We start from the raw sequence: 13,157 nt of genomic DNA, 5'->3' as shown, positions 1-13,157 counted from the left end.
TATGAATGGAGAAAGGCAGCCACTGCAAACATGGTGGAAAAAGTTCTGCCAGACTGACTTCCAAAATACAGGGATTAAAAAAAAAACTCTCACTCTGAAAATGGTCTTTTGATACATTTCAATTACCAATAGTGCTGATCGTATTACAGATAGGATCCGTACATCTGACATTCCTGCTAGAGAGTGAAAAACTAGAGCAGCCTATCTGCTCCAACTTTTCTTGAATCAATCTGCAACTCCTACATCTGAACAGAGAATGGGTAGTGTGGCACTGAAGTGTGGTGTCAGCTCCATAAGTGGCAATTTCAAGGTCATTAAACCATTAAATGAGCTTCTTCCACAACCTCTGGGAAAGTGCTCTTAATTCAGAGCTGGTTTTTTTTTTTCTTTATTCTTTTTCTTTTTTCTTTTTTTGAAACTGAGCTCTAATGAACTTTAAATGATCTGAGCCAGAGGCTGACAGCTGCCTTTGTTGAATCAATGTCATATACAACTGGCTTTGTGAACTGAATATCATAGTAACAGAGAACCTGCCTGAACTGGAGTTATATCAGTCTCCAATTCTGTGAATTTTAATTGCTTTTTCAAGAGTTCCAGAGAGTGGAGTCAGAAACAGTATCTTCGTGATGGGTTAGAGAGCATTTGTGGTTTGGAAAGAATTCTAGGCATCCTTCTCCGTCAGTGTAAAACACTATCATTGCTATGCAAGAAACACTGATAATGGGACCCACAAAGCATTTTATTCAGAGCAGAGCATATGTCAAACTTTAACGACAATGCTCTGGCTAGAGAACAGGAGCATCAAGACCTTGTTCAAAATGAAAATAGCTTTTAATAAACCATTGTTAATCAAGATAGATCAAAATAACCAGCAAAGCTTTTAACTGAAGACAAAATGAAGTTACTTATGACTTGGAAAGTTGGAATACTTTGGAACATAGCTTTAGGTCAAGTTCCCTCTCTAAATATGTAACTTATTAGATATTGTTATACTATGTTTAGTGCAAGCACTACCTCCGTGTTAACTCACTGGCTAATAGAAGCAAAATAATAAATAACACAAACATGCACTAATAATACACATCAAACTATAAACTATATGTCCTATTGTTTCTTTCTTTTTCTTATTCGTATCCATTTCATGTATTCATAACCATGTTTATACTTATACCTGTTATCTAATAATCGCTTGACAAAATAAAGAAATAAAAAATAAAATAAAAATAAAATAAATTTTCCACAAGTGTCATACTAAGCACCGTATTTCTTTTCCTCAAACCAGTACATATTATAAGTTTCTGGTGCTCCTTTGTTTTAATTTCTTTACAACTGCTGTCCCAATGCTGACACTCTCCACAAATGTGTGGTACTACAACTCTCAGAATTTCCATCTTTGCACTAGAGTACCAGAATAGATCTATGGACTACGTTGAGTGCCAATGGTTGTATTCTCCCATCTCTTTTGCAGACTAGGTTAGTCCATCTCAGTAAGTCCTTGATTTATAACCATTTGTTTAGCAACTGTTTGAAGTTACAATAGCACGGAAAAAAGTGGCTTATAAGTGGTCCTTGTACTTATAACTGTCATAGCATTCCCACAGTCACATGATCAAAATTTGGGTACTTGGCAACTGGTATATATTTATGACGATTGCAGCATCCTAGGTTCATGTGATCACCATTTGTGACCCTCCAAGTTGGCTTCCAACAAGCATAATCAATGGAGGAAGCTGAATTCACTTAACAACTGCACAATTCATTTAATAAAAGCAGTGATCCATTTAACAACCATGGCAAAAGAGGTTGTAAAATTGGGCATGACTCCCTTAGTAACAGACATTCTGGTCACAATGAGGTTGTAACTCTAGAGTTACCTCTACCACTTTTAATCATGTTATCATGTTGCCGCTAGACACAGAAGTGTCTACATTGGGAGTTGGATTAAAATATTTGTCTGTCTTCAAAGCTTCTCAAATTATATTTTTTGAATCCCATACACTGCACAGAGTTGTTACAAGGTTGGGGGGGAAATCTCTGTGCCACTTTATAGATGAAAGGAGAGGGTACAAATGCTAATCAAATTGAAATGTGAAGCTGTAAAATGTATCAGAAAAGGTTCACATTTGCTCAGTTTAGTAGCATTGAATGTTTCATTTTGTTTTCTGTTTGAAATGGGTCTGGTCTGGGGTCTTTTTATGGGAATGATGTGTATTTCTGAAAATAGCATTATTTCGATGGCCATAGAAGGCAGGTTCAGGAAATGACTGGTTTCACACATTGTGATTAGTCATATATTTTATCGAGTGAACCACAGTGATCTTGATTTGCACAACCATTATGCTTTGCACATTAAACCATAATAATTTATAAGTCACAATGATGGTTTGCTTGGTTTGGCTTAATTTGTTGCACAAACCCAGCCATTTGTGCAACAAACTAAGCCAAGCTGAGCAACCCACCTTCTGAATTAACATATTGGCTGAACAAACTTAGACAGAATTAATTTCACTGAATTAAATAGACCAAAGATCTGATTTAGGAACAAAAATAGTTTCCTCTTTATATCAACAGCACATACTTTTAAAATGTAAAAGGTAATTGTATTCCACCATTGAAATAAAGGAATCGTTATGATCACGAGACAGCTTCAATCCTAATGAAAAAGCTGTGTTGTTGATGCAGAAAAAAATATGGTTGATCGAACTGTTGCTACTGTCAGCAGATGGAGTCCCATATCTGCAGCTTAAATTAAAAAGAGCTTAGTGTATTAGATATAGGCATGCACAAACTCCGATCCACCACTAGTAAAATACTTGGCTATGTCAGATTTCTCAGGACATGACTGAAGAAAATAATTCTTCCTAAAATACCTGATTGGGCATTTTATGATTTTGAAAAGAAGGTCTTAGAAAAAAGAAAACATACTATACTGTAACAGATATTTTAAAAAGGCACCACAGAGTCTAAACTTAATAAACAAAATGAGGATTCCTAAGATGAGCACTTTTTTTCTATTGTGCCTATAAAAATTCCTCCCTTGGCTCTGCTAACAGAGATGTGGAAGGAAATGTGTCAGAATAAGCAATGGGAGAATAGTCATTCTAGTCAAGATGTAAAAGCCCAGCACAGAAATGTAAAATTTGACATTGGCTCACAACAATAAGAAAACCATATTGTGCATTATTGACAGGCTGACAGATTTTCTTATTTCTTCTATTTTTCTACATTGCCCAGTGCACTAGTGAATCAAGACTAGCTTGGAAGGGAGACCTTTGCAATAAGGCTCACATTATTTTCAGAGAACTGGCTTATATTTGAGGATGGTTTTGAATCTGATTGATCTTGTGACTTGGTTTCTTTGGGGATTAGACTTGATTTATTTCTAACTTCCTTGTGCTTTCATTGAAATCACAACCACAAGATAGCATTCAGTTCTTTGTGCTTTAATTGCTTTGTGCTTTATAGATGTTGTGGATAATCTATGTTCCTTTGTTGGGTCAGGTTGCCACAACATGTTTCCTGATTCTCTCCATCCCTCAATTCTCAAGAGACAGCATCATGTTCCTACTTTCTTCTTGAATGCTTTGTTTAGAATGTATCCCTAAATCTCTTCCAATCTAACTACTAACATAATCAGGGTCATAGCTCAGAGCTTTATAGCCAGATTACAATAATTCTTATTATTCTGTTACTGGTTACTTTTGCAAAACCATTCCAAAACCCTAAACTCAGGATACCCTGGTCCAAGTCTCTCATCTGTTCAGTATTTAGCAAGACTTCTATGAACAGATAGTGTAGCATTTAGCAGCAAGGTAATATGCACACCATGCAACTTGAGCAACGAAGTGGTGCGGCCGAGCAGCAGCTCCGTGAAGTCCCGCTGATTTCTTCAAGCCCTGAGGCTCTTAGGAGCTGAAAGTCACCCTGGATGGGTGGTAAAGGCACAGGGATGCTTTGGTGGTCGTGTGGAGAGTAGAGTCTCCTCAACTGACCTGAAGAAAACCCCTCCATCCGAACTAAAAAGAGAACCGCCAGCAAGGCTGAATCGAAGCCGGAAAGGCAGCTGAGACAGAAGTGAAAAAGAAAGGAAAGATCTTGTTACAGCGTGCTTAGTCTTGGTAAGAATCACTCCAATTTCTGCAGTGAAATTTTCCTTGGAAAGCGGGATTCAAAGGAGGAAATTAGCTGCGATTAACGATCGGGAGTGACTGTCAGATTTAGTAAAGAAAAAAAAAAGATATTGCAGCTAGAAGTAACTTTAAAAGTAAAGGACAGATTGGATTGGTTAACCCAAATTTCTGGACTGTATTTTTACTACTACTCAACTTGAAGAACTTTGGGAAACTATTGGAAAACAATCTTATTCAGAGACATATTGATTGTAGTTAAAGTGTTTTAATTCAGCGAGTTTTGCTCTCTTTCAATAATCCAGCGTGCTTTTGAACATCCTGTTACAGCCTATTGTTTACAGCCTAATAGCAGCAGCCATCGGAGCAATAAATTCCTCCCACCCAGTAAATAACAGCTGCTAGTAAAACAATTAACCCTTTCCTTGCAGATTCTCAATACTACCTCATTTCTTTAATCAAACACTGATTAATTCATTACCTCAAAACTTACAACTTTTCTACCTCATTACCTATATCAATGATTAGATAATCAATTTCTATAAAATAATTTATTAATGGTTTAATTGATTTATTGTTTTAATTGATTAGTGTGATTAGAGTGTTTAGTACAAATGGTGTGATTACTGATTAGTTTAAAAGATCAAGATTCATGTAATTTACTTGATTAGTAAAATTAGTGATTTAGTGAATTTAATTGAACAGTGTGATTAATGATTAGTGTGATTAATTGATTAGCAATTAGTGTAATTAATTGATTAGGCTGATTGTTGCTTAGCAAAATTATTTGACTAGAGAGATTATTGCAATTGACTGATTGATATGATATTGGCTATATTTATTACCCAAAATTGTTTCATTAAGTAATTTAATCAACGTACCATCTTAACAAACCTACCATGCCAAGAAAAAAATCCAATGCCAAACCACAACCTAAAGAGAAAGTAATCCCCACCAATGAACCACAAGACTCCTGCACATGCCTTAAATGCTATAAAAATCTAAAGGATAATGAAAATTCCATCAAATGTTCTCTATGTAACAAATATGCTCATCATGACTGCTTAGGATTACCTGAGCAAATGATTCAATAGCTAGAATCATCCAATGAGTTTCCATATCTCTGCAAATCATGCAGACCCAAACTGGATCTGTTTGAAAGAGTTAATATCATAGAAACACAAATAACATCCCTTGACACCCTAGATGCTTTAAAAGAAAGATTATCCAACCTTGGGAAAAAAAGACACAACACAAAAATCTGAACATCCAATAGCTACAAACCACATCTCTACCCAACAACCACAATCCAATCCATAATCCAATCCACAAAAAAACATAAATCAGACAAATAATGATATCCCAATCCTCATCAGAGAAGCTGTTGAGCGTGAACGGAAACATCCAAATGCCATGTTATTTGGTCTAGAGGACATCAATGACAATGATGACATCACAACTGTCCGAAACATCATCAGTGATTATCAAGCATCAACCATCTCCCTTGATGAAATACTTGACATTTCCCGCATTGGCCAGAGCTCAAAAACAGAGATGGCTCTGTGGCCCCAAGCTTCTGCAGGGTCATTTGCAAAAATGAATCAAGCAAACATAAATTCATCTATACCATAAATTCACTTGCCAAAAGCAACAACAACCATAAGAACCTCCATTCTTGCCCTGACCTAACCATACAGCAATGTGCCCGCTCCTGTGCACTCCGCACAGAACTCAAAAAACGTCTATACAATGGAGAGAAGGACCTGTACATTGACTACTGCACTGACTGTATCAAAAGTAAGTCACACAACCCGCAACTCAGCTTTAACCTTCAACCACAATGATCTAATACATATTGATTTTACAGAAGACAATGTTGAAAAAGCACTACACAATCTAAAACCATCTCTATCTATTGGACCGGACGGAATATGTGCCTACTTCTTAAAAAAGCTATCCACTGCCATAGCCGAACCTCTAAGCATAATCTTTGAAAAATCTTTCAGGAACAGCTCCTTGCCAAAACTATGGTCACAAGCCACGGTTATCCCCATCTTCAAAAAAGGAGACCCCAGCCTAGTTGAAAATTACAGACCAATCTCCTTATGCTGCGTCACCTGTAAAGTCATGGAATCAATTATTAACCAATCCATTATCCTCCACTTAGAGACAAACAACCTACTCTCTAATAAACAATTTGGTTTCAGAAAAAAACTATCCTGTAATCTGCAACTCTTACACTGCAAAAACATATGGACTACACAACTTGATCAGGGCAAAACAATAGACGCAATCTACATAGACTTCTGTAAAGCCTTTGATTCAGTGGTACATGACAAACTAAAACTAAAATCTTATAGTATCTCTGGACAACTGCATAACTGGATAGCAGCATTCCTGTCAAACAGAAAACAAATGGTCAAAATTGGGAGTGTCCTATCAAAAACTGTACCTGTCAATAGTGGTGTCCCCCAAGGCAGTGTTCTAGGACCAACTCTCTTCATACTCTACATAAATGACCTCTGTGATCATATTAAGAACAACTGCGTTCTCTTCGCTGATGATGTAAAGCTATTCAATACCACAGACAATATCAGAAAATAATAATCAGAAAATAAAATACAAGCTGAATAGTCAAGACCTTGTTGATGATCCAAGCTCTCTAAAGGACCTTGGAATACTCATCTCTAATGATCTAAGTGCTAGAGCCCACTGTAACTACATAGCCAAAAAGGCAATAAGAGTTGTTAACCTAATCCTACGTAGCTTTTTCTCTGGTAATATCACACTACTAATTAGAGCATACAAAACATTTGCTAGACCAATATTCGAATACAGCTCATCAGTCTGGAACCCACATTACATATCTGATGATTGCACAGTTGAGAAAGTCCAGAAATATTTCACAAGAAGAGTTCTCCACTCCTCTACTCGTTGTAGAATACCTTATGCAATCAGACTTGAAATTCTAGACCTAGAAAACCTTGAATTACGCCGTCTTCGGTCTGATCTAAGTATGGTATATAAAATTATACATTGCAATGTCCTACCTGTCAATGAATACTTCAGCTTCAACCATAACAAAACAAGAGCACACGATAGATACAAACTCAAGGTAAACCACACCAAACTTGATTGCAGGAAATACAACTTCAGCAACAGAGTGGTCAATGTCTGGAATACTCTACCTGACTCTGTGGTTTCTTCCCCAAGCCCCAAAAACTTTAACCTTAGACTGTCTACTATTGACCTCACCCCTTTCCTAAGAGGTCTGTAGGGGGCGTGCATAAGCGTACCAACGTGCCTACCATCCCTGTCCTATTCTTTTATTTTTCTTATATGTATCCATTTCATGTATTCATAACTATGTATATACTTATACCTATTATCTTGTAAGCAATTGACAAATCAAATAAATAAAATAAATAAATAAATAAATGATGTTCAATGTGACTTAGAACTGGAAGAATTACAATCATTATTTAATGGTTCTGAATTTGTTTTTGGTTTTTTTTGAGAAAAGGCCAAATTAAATACAATCAAATTAAATACAATTGACAATACAGTCAATTCTGAAAGCAAAGCTTATGCATTGCTTTGCTTTGTGTTGCTCTGACTGCTCATGAATTTTAGTTGTCAACTTATGCACCTCTGTGATTCAAAGGGCTTCAGTGAGGTGAAGTGCAACTATTTTGCACAGGCCAAATATGGCACAATGAGCTTGCCAAAAACTTGAGTTTCACATTTCAATAATAACCAGATAGAAAGGAATGAACCAACTGGTTCCATAATTTATCTATCCTAGAGAAATGGAAGCAGGTGAAGAGGTTGTCTATGCTTATGTGTAAGTGCAATGTAACAGCACCAAAACAAACAAATATTGCAACATTCCTCTACCCCCAGTTCTACCATAGTTTAAGCAACATGATTCTTACTTCTTACAACCACAGAAGGGTTTTGCAAAAAGGAGTTCTTTAAGCACATTTTAAATTTCAGGAATTAACACTTCAGATGTAATTTCAAGATGAATTGATTCCAAAGAGTACATTAGAGATTAGAAAAAACTCTGATGCATGAAATGTCTACTTTAACCCATGGAAAAGCTAGCCAGTTCCGATTGTGCAGTTGAACAGAACGAACAAGAATATACTGTGTATTCTTATTGACAGTGTCCGGAAGCTAAACACCACCAATGTAAAATTGATACAAGTGTCTGTTGGTTTCCTCCTTTTCTTAAGCAGAAGAACCTAGTTATTGTGGGTTTTCTTTTCCTTTCCTTTTTGTATTGAGCAGTACTGAGGTTAGTTTTATTACTACAGAACAGGAATCAGCTTAGATTTTATTGTGTCACCATTTCTCAAAGGAAAGGAAATCAAGCATTTCCTTCTGACTGTTCTAAGATGACTGCCATACTGCACTATTTTTATCCTCAAGAATTCTATTCTTTTCATGTCCCAAATACTCCTGATACATAGTTGTTTACACATGTGGAGTTGCCTCCTCCATTGGAGGGGTAAAGGATGCTCCAGGCTCAAAATAGGAACAGAATGCACTTATCATGATCATCACTGATGCTATGGCCCTTCTGTAAAACTTCTCAATTGGTATTCTTATTTATCGACATTCATTCTCAAGTATATGCAGACATCCTGAATAATTAATGCTTTAAGTCAATTACAGTTTCTGGTTAAAAGGTATCCCAGTCAGAGACTTCTATGAACTCCTCACATTGCATTTCAGAATGCAACAAAGTATTGTCCGGCTATTCACAGAATGATTTTTAAGAAACATGCCTAATCTAAAAAATGCATGAGCAATTGGCTCCTTTGAAGCCTAATAAAATGAATATTTCCACAAAAATATTATCAAAGAAACTTGAAGCTAAAATGGAATGATTCTCATTAAAAATGAATGCACCAAACAAATTGAAGGAAGACAGAGAACGAGTCCATTAGTCCCTAGCTAGAGGAAAGGAAATAATAAAGCATGACTCTTTCAACAGCCATATAAAGTTATCATGGCTTGTGAATAACTTGTGTTCTTGGAAAAAATGCAGGATGAAGTATATGTATTTCTTGGCAAGTATTACATATTGTCTTGGAGGTAGGGAAATCTGGTGTTGAGATTGATGACTGGCAGCCAAAAAGAGATATAAATTATTTTGAAGATATTCCATGGTTTCTGTGGCAACTCAAAATAATTTATCTTCTTTGAACCTGACTAATTTGTTATTTTATTTAGGGTGGGATAAAAAACAAAACTCTTCTTTTAAAGCAAGATGATATAATTCAAATACAAGAAAAAGTCTGGTGGCAGCAGAAATTTTATCATCACCTCAGCTTTTGAGGATCATGTCTACTTTACCAGTTGAATGCAAGACTGAGTTAGATTAAGCAGCCTCCCCGTAGATCCCTGTACTGCAAAATAACAACAATAATCACAATTCTTAGAATGACATGCCTTGTTAAGATGAATTCAGACCCCAAGAGCTCCTGGGAAATCCTGTTTCAAACAGGAAACTAATATGAAATCTGTAATAACACTCCCTCCCAACCGTATCATGGAATTCCTGATATTTCTCACAGAAACTTCATTTTGCTAGAGAAGTCTGGCTGCTGAGGGACTTGGAAGGGGTTGAATAACTCATTCTTTTCCGTTATTCTCAGATGTTATTCTGACAGATAGCAGCTGCATTTAATGTAAGGCAGATGGCAGTTACAACATTTCCTATCAGAAGGAACCATGATTCATTGTTGGAGTTGTGTTTTGATTCCACTTCCACAAATTAATACTAAGTAGGTAAAGCAGGGAAAAAAAAAAGACATGCTTTCTTCTGTTTAGGGCATAATCATAATCTTCACAGTATGATGATAGTGGTAGAAAGATCAGCCATTTTATTTTCATAAATTGAATGGACTTAAATAGAACTTAAAATCTAAATTGCCCAACAAAAGTATGAGATAAGAAGGCATCATTGCATATAGTTTCAAATGGTCTGCAGTTCTCATGGCATTTGGTGTTGGTAGTCTGGTAACAATTTTTTATAAACTGTTTCTACTGCTTATGTAGCACTAGCTGTAAGAACCAGCAGAAACAATCCAATAACAACAGCAACAAGTCATTAGCTCAAGACACACTGTTTGGAGGGTTTTGGGGGTTGGCACTGAATTCATAAGGATGGCAACATCTTGACAAAGGTAATTCAATACCAACAGCCTTGATGGATCCATTAATTAATTATGGGCATGTCCATCTGAAGAAAACATGTCAAAACTGGTTTCGATAAATGGGTGAAAATAAAATAATGTTTTGGGAAGATCTTAAGATTTTCCTGGTTTTAAAAAGTGTGCCCATTTAATGTCTGCATGATATGTTGGCTAATTGGATTCTCCAAAAACAATTTTCATAGATGGACTCGGCAGTTGGCAGTTGTGATTAAGAGACTGATGTTTCCCATAGCACATTATATTTGCTTCTCTTTGTAGGCCCTCTGAAGACTATGATACCTCTGGAGATTTTTTTTTTAAAGGTCAAACAAAGTTCAGCTGGTTATTTCCTGAATATTTATTTACTAAAACAGATCAAAGATTACTTGGTTGCGTTCAGAAAGAGGGAAAGAGCAATAAGTAGAACAATTTATTTAAGTGTGACTGGTAGAAGGGAAATCCTTCTGTCATTTATAGTTTTTTACAGTGCTGTATATCTAAGTTTTAATGCAGCCATTGTATAATATTTAACCAGTAAAGATTTCTAACCTCACTTTACCTCCACAAAGTGAACTTTATAGTTAACATTAACATTTAACCAGCCAAATTAGCAAAACTAAGTAACTGGAACATTACTTAAATCATTGTTAGTTAACCTTGTAGGTATAACTCCAAAGACACTTCATCGTTTACAAAGCCTGTGAAATTGGATAATTATTAGAGTAAAGATGTAGAGATGGTGGAATAGTCCAGATTCTTCATATTTATTAATCTATTATTAAGTTCTCTGTAACAGCTCATTGCATTATATAAAAAGGTAAAGCACATTTTAGAACAGTTTCTCCTGAACCCTTCGTACAATGCAATAAATAAACAGCTGACTGCTTTGAACTTAAATAAACTCTCCTGAGAGACAGAGTGCTGAAGAATGCAGCCAGGGTGTTTGGAGTCTTGGATGACTATCAAGTAGAGAAGTTGGGTCTAGCTTTAGAAACTAGGCTGGCTATAATGTTCCCATATGCTGTCAATGTAGCTTCATAGGAAACATTCTTAAATTCTGCTTTGGGAAGCTTTCATCCAAGGTACAGCATACCACTTTATTTTCAAGAAACTACAGTTGGATGAGTTATCTGCTCTTGTACCAACAGGATCCCTCTCCAAAATTAGGCATTATAATGCTGAAAATGAGCTACAGGATTTACCACTCTGATGTGACAGAACGACCTGAATATTATATCATAAACCTTAATGTAGGCTTAATTTTTTAAAAAAGGTCCCAACAATTTTCCAAGATTTTTCTATTTTGCTGTGGAAATAAATTCCTAGTCCCACCAACACTTCTGATTGGCTAATCCATGTTGTGTTATCCCTTTATGAAGTTTAGCCTTTGTCCTTTCCCCATAACAACTTATACCCAATTCTGTGGCTGTACTAGAACTAATTCAAATATAGCCACAGGCCAACGAAGATAGTCCAACCCTGTATAAGAGAATGAAATACAAAAAGAAGACAAACTACTTATATTATGAACAATGAAATTTTGACAACATGTTGAAAGTTGCCAGCTGGCTATCAAAACCTGAAAAATTGATTCACTTGCTGGAATTCTGTATGCTAAAACATTGATTAACGGTCTTCTTTCTCAACCAACAACCCTCATTTTAATTCTTTTCTAAGCTTCAATATGAGCCAAATGAGGTCAGAGCTCAATCCTTCAAAATAATAAACAAAAAAGAGCTTATTAATATATGAGTCAGGTCTATAAAAGCTTATTTTATGAATCACCTGGTTAGTTTTTTTTAAACCCAGGACTAGTTTTAACTTCAACAAGCAGGTCACTACTGAATACTTTGAAAATGTGATTTAGTTCTGAATTATTTTTACAAGACTCACTCTTTAAAATAGTTTTTTTTTTAACCTCTGACATTATGCCCTCCAGGTGACAAAATGGATACCAACTAATGTAACGGCAGAGTAAAGACTAGAAAATAGGTAACTACTGTTCCTTTGTTTATGATCCAAGAAGAAGCCAACTGATTTTGAGAGGAAGCAGCAAGACAAACAATTCCAACAAGTTTGAGATTGGGATGTAAATGTAGACCTACTCCCATCCCACATAGTTCATCTTTCAGAAAGATCATCTCCTGCTTTGCTGACTGTGGATACCTGGCACAGATGTGGAAAAAATTACTTCTGGAAAACTGCTTGAGCCCCAAAGTTCAGGAAAATGACTAAGATATGGAAAGAAAGAAAAATCTGGAAAGTCTGGCATAATCAGCAAATTTAACATCACACTGTTACTATTTTATGAGGGGAAAATGAGCTTCTTCCATGCCTGCTTGCATGTTTAAGCCAGCCAGCCCTCCCATACTGAATAAGCTATAATTACAGTGGCTTTCAGCAGCTTTCACTTATCTAGGCTGAGCCCAATAATTACCAAAATGGTAATTGTACATTGGCTTGGCCAGATTGTCCGAGTCTGAAATGCCCAGACCTTGCCCCTTTTTTTGTGTAGCTCTTATGTGGCTTTTGTGACCTGCTGATTTTAAACATCCTTTGCACATCCGCAAAATGACTACATTGCATCCCAGCTGCTGGCTTCTTAAGTTGGAGCAAAGTCTTTCCTACCAACATCATAACCAGCAGCAGCTCCTCTGATTTATTTCATTCATCATTTTTTTTTAAGTTATTGAACAAATGTATATGGTTGCCAATCTATTAAGGAAACTCTGGTAGGCAGGTAGAAGACAAAAAAAGCAATTTCACAAATAATTAAAAGAAACTAAGTTGAGGCGTCTCAACCTGTTACACAAACTCGTAACCA

Source organism: Notechis scutatus, chromosome 1 (genome assembly GCF_049901735.1).
Source record: "Notechis scutatus isolate UNSWTSFEM ecotype Mainland chromosome 1, rNotScu1.2, whole genome shotgun sequence".
Taxonomy (NCBI): Eukaryota; Metazoa; Chordata; class Lepidosauria; order Squamata; family Elapidae; genus Notechis; species Notechis scutatus.
This window is presented reverse-complemented; position numbering follows the sequence as displayed.